This window comes from Delphinapterus leucas, chromosome 10 (assembly GCF_059928025.1).
Source record: "Delphinapterus leucas isolate spDelLeu-1000000601 "Yukka" chromosome 10, BTC_Dleu_Yukka2, whole genome shotgun sequence".
Lineage (NCBI taxonomy): Eukaryota > Metazoa > Chordata > Mammalia > Artiodactyla > Monodontidae > Delphinapterus > Delphinapterus leucas.
Genome location: NC_143138.1, coordinates 33,344,166 through 33,357,524, shown reverse-complemented (window position 1 = coordinate 33,357,524; position 13,359 = coordinate 33,344,166). Strand labels below are relative to the sequence as shown.

Sequence of the window (13,359 nt, the reverse complement as noted above, 5' to 3'; positions counted from 1 at the left end):
GGGTAGCAGATGGGTGAGAACCAGCAATTCCGCTACAGGCAGAACAGAAGGGAAAGGACCAGATCTTCCGGAAGGACAGCACTGCAGCTGTGAGTGAAGGAGGGTGTGGAGTCTTTTCCAAAAGCAAGGGAGCCTCTACTTCTGGGGTTTCTGAGGTTCTAGGGCATCACAGGGTCAGGGCAACAGTCACAGAATCGGCAGATTTAGGGCAGAAGAACCCAGCTGTGCCGGTTACTAACTGCACAGCACTGAGCGTGCTGCCGTTGATCTCCGTGACCCTCTGTAAAAGGAAACGACACCTCTGCCCCTCAGAGTGGTAGTGAGGGGTCAAGTCAGGTGATGCCCGCGCCAAGAGTGATGACAACTTCCAGTCCACGTGCCGAGGTCTGGGCACGCCCATCTTCTGGAGCAGGTGCAGAACCCACCATCCTCCACGGCATGAGGTTCTGTGCTATACGCATGCCCAGGTAGTTCAGCTTTACACATAAAAAGGTGCTTCTCTTTCATTAATTCCTTTATTCAACACACATTCACTGGGTCTTAGCGCCAGACATGGAAGAAATAGAGAGTAAGATGCAGCCTTTACACCCCAAGAACATGGGCAGCGGGGGCGGCTGGAGACATGAGAAGAGGTTTCTCTGATTCTCCTTTTCCCTCAGGGCCTGGGGACCACTGTCCAGGTAGTTTTCATACCTTTAGACTAGAGCCACCAGCCTGCTGGGGCCTTGTCTACCAGCAGCCTGCAGGGCCAACCTTGGGGGCAGTGCCCTCTCTCTTCTCCAGACTGGCAGGCCGTCCTGCTCGTTTCTGCTGGAGCAGAAAAGGATGGTGAGGAAAAGGCAGGGATGGCTAGGCAGAGGGAAGCCGGGAGAAGCGCTGGCCTTCAGCAAGGCCTTCCTTCCAGCCCCACTTCCTGCCCAGTGGACACGGCTCCACATGGGTCAGGGGCCTCTCTGACCCCCAGCTCACCTAGGGCGCAGCATCTCTCTGGCGTTTCCCAAGAAACGTCTTCAAGAGAAGGCCCCAGCTCTGAGTCATCTGCAGCAGAGATGAGACCTTGTAAAAATAACTCCAAGTATGAGGCTCCTCCTGTATTCACATTATTCACGATACAAAGAACAAAAAAGCAGGGCAGGAAGCAGAGGAGGAAAAGTGTCGTTCCCATCAGTTTTCTTCACATGACAAGCAGCCAGGGACTCACTTGCTGAGCCCCACTGTGCTCTCTCTCCGCGGAGCGAATTACATAAGCCGGCGAGAGGGGCTTCTTGGCAGCCTTCTGACTCTGCCACCCACCCGTCTTCATCTCTCAACTCCAAATCCGAGGCTGGGTGCCTCGGATAATAGTTCTCATGTAAACATGATGAAGCAACTAGGTTTGCTCCCACAGGGCACTCAGGAAAGGCCTTGGGGAGGTGAAAGTTGAGCTGAGGCCCAGATGACCAAGTGAAAATCTGAGTGGAGAACACTGGACATTCAGCAGGGACAGTTGAAGCAATGGCCCCGAGGCAGGGATCGGTGTGCACAAGGCAGGCACAGTGGGTGGGACAGAGAAGAGGAGTGGTGGGGGGGGGCAGGGGGTCCCCGACATGTAGGGTAGTGGTTCTCAGCCTGCAGTGATTTCGTCCTCCAGAGGATATCTGACAATGTCCGGAGACACAGCTGGTTGTCACAGCTGGGGACATGATGCTGGCATCCAGTGGGTAGAGGCCAGGGATGCTGCTAAACATTTTTGAATGCACAGGTCAGCCCCCCTCAACAGAGAATTATCGGGCTCAAACATCAATAGCGCTGAGGCTAAGAAGCCCTGGTATAGGGTCTCTCAAGTCACCGTAAGGAGTCCACGTGCACACACAGGACTAACCAGTGCCTGTGCCTGCCGGAGTGTGGTCCTTACACACGCGCGTACATCACGTGCACGTCCAGGGTATGTGTGTTGAGATGAAAGAGAGGATGCTAGGACCAGATCTCAGAACACAGGAGCCAGGGCGGAGGCAAAGAGCTGGGATAAGGTTCCTCCAACCTAATTGGGAGCTAAGAGGGAGGTCCTGGAACAAGGACAGAGGAGGTTGAACACAGGGAGGCAAGGAGGCTATGGGCAAGCAGACGGAGGCCACGGGGAGCTGTTCTCAAGCAGACGATGTCCCTAGAGTCAAGACAGGGCCCTGGGTGAGGGGAGAGGGGCCACCCTGTCCTAGTGAAGGGGCTAAGAGCTGGAGAATGCAACAGGTCTGATGAGTGTGGAGGGCACAGGCTGAGGCAGTGTGTAGACAGCCCAGGAATGAAGAACAAAATCACCAGAAGAAACAGCCAAGGGTTGAAGAGAAGGGACTCAGGTGGGCAGGACATGGGTGGAGGGCCCCCAAACCCAATCACTCAATACCTGGAAGAGGCAAATGAGGAACCCAGAGGGTTCCTGGACAATTACGGGCATTTGGGTATGATCTTGAATTTGGTTACGACTACAGAATGGGTTGTTCTCTGCTCCGTTGGGGGGCAGGGGCACCTGGAGGTCAGGCCACCGGGCTGGTGGTCCAACACAGAGAGCACTTGAGGGTGCAAGTGATTTCATTTCTCCCCGAAGTCAAGTAAGCTCACCGGGGAGAGGCCGAGATGACCCATGCTTGTGACACGCAGTTAACCCCGGGCGCCTCTCCTCCTCACCCTATTGATAATCTAGATGATTCATTCGGAGAGACTGGTCCCGCCTCAGCGGAAACAGAATCTAGATGAGGTTCTCATCACTTAGAAATGAGAAGAATTTCTCAGTGGAGAAGCAGGCTGGAACACTTCCATAGTCGCTATGTAAAGAAGCCTTTCTAATTTGGGGGAGGGTGAGCAGGACAGGCTGCCTCAGAGGGACTTGTTCCGACAGAATTGCTGGTGGAATCCTTGGGTCCATGTCTATGCCCACAAGCGGGCAGACGCCCTCATTACCACTCGCACTCAGCGCTGACTCCCTTCCCCTATAGTTTTAAAATAACACTTATTCTCCTCCACCTAGAAAGCAGGCTCACTGTAAAAGTTTTAAACATACACAAGAGAAAAAGAAAAGCCACTCATAATCCCATCGTTTTGTGAGAATATTTCCTTTTTTTTTTTTTTTGCTAAACTTTTAAAATACGATGGTTGAGATCATATTGTATATGTAGTTTTCTATTCCGTTTCTAATGTGAGCATATGGCCGTGTTATTAAACTATTAGCTTTAATCATTGAAATAATCCACTGAAAATATGGTATAGTTTCTAATGTTATGAGAGGCAGAGCGCAGATCCTCTGAGGACTTATTTCACCTAATGCAGGTATTTTAAGGGACCCCTGAACATTGAATACAGGAGTTGTCCCCATATTCTGAGCACTTACTACATGTGCCAGGTACTCGGCCTCCTACCGTGTCAGGTGGCAGTGGAGATTAGAGGTGGGGATGGCTTAATACCATACTGTCACATGCAATATGCATTCCTTGTCTCCAGACTTGGGACCTGTACACTTCACTTGGTTGAGGGTCATACCCCATCCCACTCTTCTCACAGAAAAACTATGGACTCCTCACTCAGTTAAGGGGCAGCTGTAGGTCCCGTCTCGGCACAGGGAATGTAGAAGAACCTGGGTTAGGTCCTGAGAGGCAAGGAAAAGTAGGCAATGGAAAAGCTCTGGAATGGTCATCAGGTGTAGGGATCGGTAGTGGTTGGTCAACCACAGCCTGCAGGCCAGCCAGCCACCTGTTTATGTAAATAAAGCTTTATTGAAACACAGCCACACCTATTCATGTCAATAGTGTCTATGGCTGCTTTGGGCCACAATAAGCAGACTTGAGCAGTTGTGACAGAGACCACATGGCCCGCAAGCCTAAAATATTTACTACTTGGCTCTGTAAGACAAAGTTTGCTGACCCCTGTGTTTGGAGGCCAGCCGTCCTCCAAAATCTGTGTTCCCCCTCATTTAGCTGAGAGTTGTCACTGAGAGGCAGCTGCCTAGCCCGGAGCTACACCTCCCAGCTCCTCCCGTGGCAAGGTGGGACCCGTGACTAGAGCTCACCAATGAAATGTGGGCGAAGAGGTCTCTGTCATTTGGGGGCCAAGATTGTTAAGAAGTGGGTGAGCCTTCACCACCTTGTTTTTTCCCTTCCACCTGAACACAGGGTACTCCTAGGCCCGGTAGCAGTGTTTCTCAACCTTCTTTCATCACTGTTGCCCTTGTAAGGAGCGTTTTCAGATACTTTTTCCCTAGATGTCTTCTTCCGCCTAGGAAATTTTAATACACTGTTTATCTGTTTATGTACCAAATGTATATCTGTGATTTATGTATTAAAATGAGATTTTTTTGGCCCCAGGAGCTAACTTTGCCCCCCTAAGCGTGATACTGCCCCAGTTGAGAATGTATCCTCTAAGGTAGAGCACAGTCACAAGACGGACGGTGCCTGGGTCCCTGAATTACTTTGTGGAAGAACGCCAGTCATGCCAGGACAGCTGCATTTGACTGTTAGAGCTGCAAGAAATAACTTCAATCATGGTAAGCCCCTGAGAACTGGGGGATGATTATGGCAGCTACCATTGCCTTAACAGTGTTAGTACAAGATCTAAATTTGATAGTTAAAAGAAAACTATGAATTGGATAAACATGTTGATAATACAAGGAACTTCTAAATCCTAAAAGAGGTAAATTTAGGATGAAAAACACCTACTTTAGATGGTGGACAACAAATTAACTGCATTCATTTATATTCTTTCCATCTAGACACATCATCACCAAGATGAGAGTGAAATAAGTTTTTTTTAAGATATAACTTCAAACAACAAAGGGAACAGGTAAGGGCTACTGGAAAAGAGGCTGGGACAACTTTGTGGAAAAGAGACAGAGTATGAAAGATTAGAAACTGATGAGGTAGCCACAGGGAGCCTGACCCTGTAGTAGGCACAGATATTATGAGAGTCCATCAGCCTGGCAGAACGGCCAAGAGGCTCATGACTCAGAGCTGCCAAGGCAGCGGAGGGCAGGAATCAAATGTGAGGATGAAAAGGTGGCAGGGTGGGGGAGGCAGGGATTATATAAAATCTGATGTCAGAACAGTTGAGCCGTTGGTACTCATGGGGCAGCCAGGTATCTACTCTCCCAAGCATTAAAAAAAAAAAAGGAATTTCCTTCTCTGAAGAAACTGAATGGACCCAAAGAAAAGATGAGATCCAGGAAGCAGCAGAACTAACCCAGTATAACAGTACAGGAAAATCCCAAATGTCAATTGAGTAGCAGGCCTAGACAGCAACTAGGTCAAACTTGAGGAGGATAGAGAACTCTGGGGGGAAGGGAGAACATATAAAATACCCAATTGGCTAGAGAGTTTGGGAGGAAAAAAATGAGGATATGATAATAGCAATTGGTGGGGGGAAAAAACGAAGGCAATGACATACTCTTGGAAAAATATAAAGCCACATATATAAAGGAAATACATATTATGGACTCCAAAGAGGACAACAGATCAGGCATCAGGGTCACACACTTAAACGCCTTCAGGGTCAGGTAAATAAGTAAATGAACACAGCAGGCTAGGAGTCTGAGCACATGCATACACTGTATGAGTAGTAGGGACTGCAGCAAACTGGAGTAGGAAAGCCCATTCTAAAGCGGGCAGCCTCCAGCAGAGTGTTGCCATATGGAACGTCAGACCAGATCTTACAGCCTTTAAAACAATATCCCAAACTCTGAATCTGTTAGGAAAACTCTCCTTATTTTGAAATGTTGGCTGAAACTTTTTAAAAAATCACTAGGCAAACCAAACAAGTATGTCGGAGGGTTAGACTGTCAATTCACAACTTGTTTCTACATTCACAATCACATAAGCCCTATCTGCTGATTTTTCAGTCTTTAGAGTCAAACTACAGACACAGCACAGTTTTTACTGGCAGTTACAAAATAAAAATGTAAGTGTTATCACCCTTAACAATGTAAAAGTAAAAATAGAGATGACAGAAATTGGAAAGTTGGAAGGCATTTGGGGTAAGGGCACTGATACCTTCATCTTACTGATTAAGGGAGTCGAGATACTGTTGTTAACAAGCGAGAAATATGATAGTAAAAATATTACTTATAAAGCTAACCAAGTAGAGGAACTATAAATAACGATACAACTATACTGTGAGGATGTGGGGAGGGGAGGTAGGAGGGTGGTATAAGCGAGCTAAATCGTCATCTATCATAACAGGAAGTAAGCAGGTAATTTCTAAAATAGGAGTAAAACAAAAGCACATTACTTTTAAATATGGAGGTAAATGTCAGAGAAAGATAATTGAAAGAGTTACAAGAGGTTGCCTCAAGGGAGAGTGACAAGTTAGGGAGGGAAGAAGCCAAGAGACTGTTATTTTTATCATAGATTCTTCTGAATGTGTGCTCCCCGTCGAAAAAAAAAAAAACAAAACCCCAAAACCCTTTTGTAAGAAAATGAAACATCAATTCATGGGCTGATAACTAAGCCTGCAGGGTTGACTCTCGGTAATACTACAGATGGCACTCAAAAAGGTTTAAATGGAAATAATTTAATGAATGGACCAGTTACAGAGGTGTAGGAAGGGTTAAGGGAACCAGTAAGATATGGTGCGGCACCCAGAGGCTGAAACCAGCAAGAAGCCTTGATCATCCCTAAGTTAGAAGGGAAAGGGGAGGGAACAACTGTTCCTGGAGCCCAGTGATTCTCCAGTACTGGGAGAGGGGCTGCAGATGGAAAAGAAGCCATTGCCAGAAATCAGGGGGATTAATACTCCAACCTCTCTCTCCTCCTGTTCTTGTATCTCCTGCTGGTGTCTCCTACTGGCCAAACCCAGTGAAACCAGAAGGTAAAATAAAGGAGCCCAGCTGATGTAATCCATAGGGGCCAGCCTCCCCAGACACAGCGTGGCAGAAATAGATCGGGGTGGGGGAGGGGGCAGATGGAGAATAAATAGCACACATTCTCACACTCTCCATTATCTGAGAGTTAAAAAATGGATTAGATAAACCACACATTTGACCCAGAGTGGTAATTTCAACCTTGTCTAGTTCAGCAGCAGAACTAAGGGACTGCCAGGAAGAGGTGATAAATAATGTATAATTTCCCCCAATTTTAATTAGCAAATAGAGATGGTGACTTCCATATGTAGGCCCTTTAGTCACTGAGGAGAACCAAGATATATGAAGAATCCCATCCACGTGACAAAAGGAAAGTGAGCCAGACACACACAGAAAGGTAACCATACAATGTGGTAGGACGGGCATCCAATGAAAATAGCCATGCTTGCCTCCAGGGCCCAAACCAGGAGGCAACACACCTTCCCAGGCTTTCCTTGAAGGGTGAGTGGAATTAGATAGGAGATGGCAGCGTGCAAGACACGTTTGGGAGCAGTGAGTAGGTCTGCTGGTCACAGGACGAGTGAGACACAGGCTGGTCATCAGGCTGGGGCAGCGCAGTGGAGGGATCCAAAACGCCAAGCTCAGGAGCTGGAACTTTACCTTTAGAACAGGATGTTGCCCCAAATTTCAGATCAGGTGACATGCCTGAAGCAGTAAAGGAATTACATGGGTGGGAAATGAACCAATGTCAAAGCGAGGGAAGGTGGGGATACACACAAGGAAGGGACTTGCTCCTAGTAGGTGTTAATATCTGTGGAAGGATGAGAGGCCGGTAGGGACGGAAGGAGGGAGGATGTATATAGGTAAGCACCTAACTTGTCTTTTTTCCGTTGTGGAGCACAGGCTCCGGACGCGCAGGCTCAGCGGCCATGGCTCAGCGGCCCAGCCGGTCTGCAGCATGTGGAATCTTCCTGGACTGGGGCACGAACCCGTGTCCCCTGCATCGGCCGGCGGACTCTCAACCACTGCGCCACCAGGGAAGCTCTGCCTTTTCTTGGTAGTGGGAATATTAAGCCCCAACTATGCTAGCGTGAAACACTTCACTGAACTCTCATATGTCCTGTTATTACTGTATGAATCACCTGAATGCAAGGATGGTGACCTACTCATCTTTACATCCTCAGGCCCTACCTCAGGGCCTGATCCATAATAAGTGCTCAAAAATAAGAGATCCACTGGATGGGACAGGTGGTTGGATGGATGGATGTCTGGATGGATGGATCGATGGATGGGTGGGTGGGTGGATGGATAGATGGATGGATGGGTGGATGGGTGGATGGATGGATGGATGGATGGATGGATGGATGGATGGATGGATGGACGGACAGGTGGAGGATGGATGGGGTGACAGGGGCCTACAGTTGGATGGCAACAGTACAAACGAATGAAAGAACAGAGTCAATAGGCTCTGGCACCTGGATGCTTCCCACAGTGTGCAGTCCTGATGCCTGTCTCTTTTAGAAAGTGGGAGATTATAACATAATTGCTTTATCACTCTGCAAATATTCCCCAGCTTGTGAGGGCATGTTTGGTTATTAACAGATCATGCAACAAATTATAGACACAGGAAAAAAACCATGATGATAGAAAGGCGGGTGAGGCCCAGGGCAAGAACCAGCGACCAAAGCTCCCTCTCACATACTATTTAGGAGGATGGGGTCAGACACGTTGGCCTGCTTTACTTGAAAGGTCTGGTCACCCATTCTTTAAAGTCCATCTCAAGAAGATGACAAGGAGCAAGAATTCCTTTCCACAGGGCTGTTTCCCCATCACATACCAACATCCCATCCATTATCACGAGCTTGTTTTTAATTAATGGCCTTGGCAAAACCACAGAAACCAAAACAGTGCTCTTGCATTGGTTTCAGAATAACACCAGCTGTTGGAATTAAACAGCCAGGCTGGTAGCCTAATGATGAATAAGAACAACTTCCTTCAAAAAAGTACCATCAGGGCTTCCCTGGTGGAGCAGTGGTTGAGAGTCTGCCTGCCGATGCAGGGGACGTGGGTTCGTGCCCCGGTCCGGGAGGATACCACATGCCGCGGAGCGGCTGGGCCCGTGAGCCATGGCCGCTGAGCCTGCGCGTCCGGAGCCTGTGCTCCGCGGCGGGAGGGGCCACAACAGTGAGCGGCCGGTGTACCGCAAAAAAAAAAAAAAAAAAGTACTATCAGTAGGCAAGGGATTTTGGGGTCCCTGGAAAATAAAACTCACCACTTTCAATCAGATGGGACAGCTGCCCTACATACCATAATCCTATTGACCAGTTATATAAGTACAACATCTCTTACATCAATGGACCAAAAACTGATTTTGAGATTCTAGCTAGACTCTTTTAGGCATTTAAGAATTGCTTGATACCGCAAAATGACTGCAAGTAAGGGAAGGGGGTGAAATCTGATAAGGACTTGGTACCACCAAGACAGAGATGAGTGGTAGCTAATTATCTACCTTTCCCTCATCCAGGTAGGAAGAGAGAATATGTTTGCTGTTTCCTAGTTCCAGAGTGAGGATGCCCAATGGCTCCCTGCATCTGCACCACCCTGTGCACATCTCAAAGTGATTTCACCAACAAATCTTCCAAGAATGCAGAGGACTAGCTGGGGCAAGTTCCTTTATTCCTATTTTACAGATGGGAAAATTAAAGCACATATATCTGTGTAAGCAACTTGCTCCAGGGTCTCAGAGAGGAGCCACTGGCCCAGCCTGGTCTGGAACACTGGTCTCCTGATGACTTGAATGCAAGGACAATGACTTACTCATTTTTGGATCCCCTAATCCTAGCAGAGAGCCTGGTCCTGGTCCATAATATGTGTTTAATAAATGTTTACTGATTAGAAGACTCCCAGGGCCAAACTATTACATTAACTTCTCTCTGGACTTGATTTCTTTATCTGTAAAATGGGAATAATAATATTCTTCTCATACACTTAATGTGAGGATCAAATGTATTCATACAAGTAAAGCTCTTATAACTCTATATGGCATGTGGTTGGTACTCCCTAATATTAGCTATTACTATTATCGTTGATATTGTAACTGCTATGAAGAAAAGAGAGTAAGGCAATATGAGAGAGAATAGCACGATGGGGGCGGGGGTGTGCTACCTTAACTAGGGTTGTGGGGAAGGGCTTTCTGAGAATGCCACATTGGAGCAAGACCTAAATGAAGACAAGGAGTCAACTGTACCAGATCTGGGGGAGGGCAGGTCAGACGGAGGGCGTGGCAGGGGCAAAGGCTTGGAGATAGGAGCGAACTTGGTGTGTCTGAGGAGCAGAAGGAAGTAGCAGTTTTGTAATGATCACAATCCAGCTTCTTACGGTTTTTACACCCCAATTCCTATCCCTAATTTTTAGGAGTCAATGTAGAATTATACGTCTGAAAAGCCACCCCATAGTAGACAGCATCTTAAAGGCCTATCCCTAATTTTTAGGAGTCAATGTAGAATTATACGTCTGAATAGCCACCCCATAGTAGACAGCATCTTAAAGGCCACTCTGAAGGTTTGGTCAAAGTATCTCAAATAGGTCTGAAGAACTCACTTTGCTGAAAGTTTAAGAAAATCCCTTCAGCACCGTTCACACATTTCTGAAACAGATCTTATTTCTAGCCCATGGGCTAATGGCTGGGGAAAATGAGGCTCCAAGTCCCCTCAATCCTGGAAGTCCCCAGCTTATGCTCTGAATGCAATTTACCAGCATCCGCCCCCCTCGGCCTCCTCCCCAAGCACGTCTCACCAGGGGTAAATCTGGAAAATGCAGAGGCAGGAGGCAAGTTGGTAAGGTAAGCACTGGGGAGAAACACAAATTGGAAGTAAAGCCATCAAAGCAACATTGTCCTGTGTCATTTGAGGCTGTTCTATGCTTTTATCACAGAAAGCCTGAGTTGAACCAAATTAATGTGGGCCCTTTAAAGCCCTGGTCCCACTTGTCTTGTCCTTCCTCTTAAGCTCAATCAGATCAGATCTGGACAGGAAGAGCCCCTCCTCTTAATCACTGTTCCCAGTGAGCAACACCTCTGCCCTGAGGCCAGCTGTTAGTGGCAGGAGGGGCTTAACTGAGATTAGCAGCCATGCTTGTCCACATCACGTCCATACCCCTCATGACATTCACCCTCTGCCTCTGGATCACCCCAATGTGAGGTAGGTCCTGGAACACTCCTGCCAGCCGCATCCCAGGTCAATAACGTTGGGTCTCAGGCGGGGCTGCCTCTTCCCCAGGACCAACCTCCCATGCCCACTGTGGCTAAGTAGCCCCCGGAGAACTGTCCATGGTGACCTTGCCCTCCTTCTGCAGGACCTGAGGACCACGCTGGAACTCAGTCACATTCACATGTGCAGCCAGCCCATCCCTCAGGTGTGGTCAAATGAAGAAATAAAGGACACCCCAGAAGCCCAAGGTTCAGGTAATTCTGGAAGCACACCACAGAGGCAAAAGGCTGATAAACTTTACCGTTTAAAACTTATCAGTCAGAGGGACTTCCCTGGTGGCGCAGTGGTTAAGAATCTGCCTGCCAATGCAGGGGACACCTGTTCGAGCCCTGGTCCAGGAAGATCCCACATGCCACAGAGCAACAAGCCCGCAACTACTTAAGTCCGTGCACCTAGAGCCCGTGCTCCACAACAAGAGAAACCACCACAATGAGAAGCCCGCACACCGCAACGAAGAGTAGCTCCCACTCTCCACAACTAGAGAAAAGCCCGCATGCAGCAAAGAAGACCCAGTGCATCCAAAAATAAGTAAAAAATTTTTTTAAATTTAATAATAAAACTTATCAGACTGATAAGAACCTGCAGTACAAACAAACAAACAAACAAACAACTAATACTAAACTTTCTTTGGGTTATTTGTATGGAAATATGTTAATATAAATGTTTCAGACATTATATGAAATTTCTAAAAATCTTATATGTTCTGGTATAATGTTATAAGTCAAAATTCTAGTTATTACTTTAAAATGTATATCTCAGAAATAAAAAAAAACTTATCAGTTGGATGTGTAAACAAACAAAAAAGGCAAACAAAATGAAATGTCAACAAAATGTAAAAAAAATTTGTCATATTCATATCCTTAATATATAAAGAGAGCTTAAAAATCAAGAAAATGATAAACACACAAAGAAAAAAATGGCTTACAAGCAGTCCATGAAAGAAGAAATACAAATGGCATAAATACATGAAAAATCCTCAACCTCGGGAGAAATCAATAAAATCAACCTATTAAACTGGAAAAGATTTTTATATCATAGTGCAGTGTTGGTAAAAATGTGGAAGAAGCAAGCATGCTCATACACTGATGGTAAGTTGACTAATGTTTATCCAAACTTTGATGTGCAGGCATTTTGAGCCAGGGATCTATCTCACAGAGTGTTCACATTATATACCCAAACATACATGCTCAAAGACACCCAGTATCAACAAGAGTGTGGAGAAACAAGCACATTCATCTATGGCTAGTGGGAATGCAAAGTAGTGTCATATTTATGAAGAGAAATTTAGCAATATGCACCAGTAATACCTTAAAGTTTTACATATCCTTTGACCCAGAAATTCTACTTACAGAAATTCACCCTTAGGAGATCATAATATGCCTAAAGATTTAGCTACAAAGATGCTCATACGCTGTTTTTAATGGACAGGTAGAGGGGGGTGGGCAAAATATAAATTTGTAAAATGCCAAGACAGGGTAAATAGCAGCTATAGAAATAGAGTGGAATTCTAGGAAGTGATTCCAAATTACGCCACGGTCTTCTGGTTAAAAGAACGGTAGATTGAAAACATGTGTTGATCTCCTTTTCCTTCTAAGACTCCACTAAAATGATAGTAAAGGAATTTTTTTTAATTATATAAACTTACAACATTGAAAAGAACAGAAAAGAGGCAATTAGCCCATTACAGGACGACAGCAAATGGACAAGAGGCATAACTGAGATAGCAAGACAAATGATCAGAGAAAGATGTGGACAAGAAGGGTGTAATCTGCTCTGTAAACTCCAGAGGGTGAGAGAAGCAAGGATGCCAGGCATGGGGAAGGGTGGGGAGTGAGGCTGAAAATGGGGACTAACTGGAAGTAAGAAAACAGAAGACTGACACTTACATACACCCTCTCTCATTCACTCCCTCTCTCCCACGCACAGGCACCTTGCAGGTAGAAGACTGCAGGTCCCCCCCTCAGATTAACTGAATGACAAACGGGCCACCCCGATTAGTAACCAGTTCCCCAAGGGTCACTCAGAAAAGCTCCCCAGCTGCTAACCACTAAGCCAGAAGGGGCAAAGGCACAGATGCAGAATGAAGGGCCACTGGGTGCTGTAGGTCCCTGAGCAGAGGAGAGGAAGGGATTCAGAACCCAGCGTAGGGTCTGACCTCCAGGCCACTCTGAGTCCCAGGTAAAGCCAGACTAGCAGCGCTGCCAGAGGCATGTGCTCTCCCAACCCACACATCTGCGTGGACAGTCCCTTCTGCCCTCAGCCTCCCCACTTCCC

At 46.8% G+C, this 13,359-nt stretch overlaps 1 protein-coding gene across 20 annotated transcripts in view; it reads right to left on the bottom strand.

Annotated features, from left to right (window-relative positions):
• The window catches only part of TRERF1 (transcriptional regulating factor 1), a 230,156-nt gene that overhangs the window by 76,837 nt on the left and 139,960 nt on the right, over window positions 1-13,359 (bottom strand). The window lies entirely within an intron of this gene.